Raw genomic sequence first — 1,268 nt, 5'->3', positions numbered from 1 at the left:
TGTTGTGGTGATGGTGGTGACCGACGGTAGGAGGTGGTCTCGAGGATGTGACAATAGAGTGGTGGGTTTGTATTCCGATTTGATTTCCCTCTAATCATCTTCTACTATAACAACCCATTTTCGACTTATAGTATAAATGATCAGTCACGTAAAAAAATGTTTTTGATAGAAGACTATTTACGATAAATAATATTGATGAAAGTCGTAGTATTTGAAAAATCGAGAGAATGCACATGAACAACGCCTAAATCCAACTTCGTACGAGGGAGTTATGATTTTTAGAAGTTCCTGTGTAGCAATGTACGACAAAGAAACAGAAATAGAGATGGTCGATTGTTAGGAAAAACAATCCAAACGAGAGTTGAAGATCTCGTCGATATGATTCCATCGATTTAAAGACAGTTAAGAACGGAATTCATATGAGAGAGTTATAAGTTTTATACAGAGTTTAACAGTCTAACCCAATTAAAAATATAGTATTTAAAATAAAGAGAGAATTAGACAACAAAGTCTAAATGAAAGTTGTAGACCTCGTCGATAGCTACGTGGGGATATAATGAACGTCAAACACGGAGCGCGTATGGAAAACATATGATTTTTTGAAGAATCTATTAGTTTGCACGCGAGCTGGCACACACCACCCAAATTTTTCCACGCGTCACAATCTGTATGGAGCCACATCATCACCCCTAACCGAGTGCACGACGTGCTCCTGACCACGTGCACGACGCGCACCCTGAAATTGCCTATACAAAGCTTGTAGATCTCTATCTTCCCCTCCACACCATTCTCACTTCTCTGATCCTTGAGTCCGAAATTCTTGGATTCTTTCGGTATTTTGAGAGATATCTTTTTGGCAAGACTCTGAGGTAGAAAGTCAGGCAGATAGAAGTGCTCGGTATCGGGGTCCTGCCTGCGACTATTTGGGTTTTCCTCGAAAACTATCTTTAAGTGAAGCGACGCTTACTATACTTTTAGGATAGCTCATATTCGTAATTATAGTCGTTATTAGGAACTTGCAAATGCTAGATTCATCTATAATTCCAATTATAATGTTGATTGATCTACTTACGGGATAAGCATCTAGAATGGTCATGTTGGCTTGGTTGGTTGATTTTAGAAAGGCTACATGTCGAAATGGTCCTACCTCCCAACTGTCAGGCATAGTTGATCCTTATATGATATAACTCTCGGTATTCATTGGGATCTAGTCTTCATTATCAAATCATCATAAAATTAACAGGTTAATGTATTATAGGTTAATACTT

Source organism: Lactuca virosa, chromosome 3 (assembly GCF_052849685.1).
Source record: "Lactuca virosa cultivar CGN04683 chromosome 3, Lactuca_virosa_CGN04683_v6, whole genome shotgun sequence".
Taxonomy (NCBI): domain Eukaryota; kingdom Viridiplantae; phylum Streptophyta; class Magnoliopsida; order Asterales; family Asteraceae; genus Lactuca; species Lactuca virosa.
Note: the sequence above shows the minus strand (reverse complement) of the source record.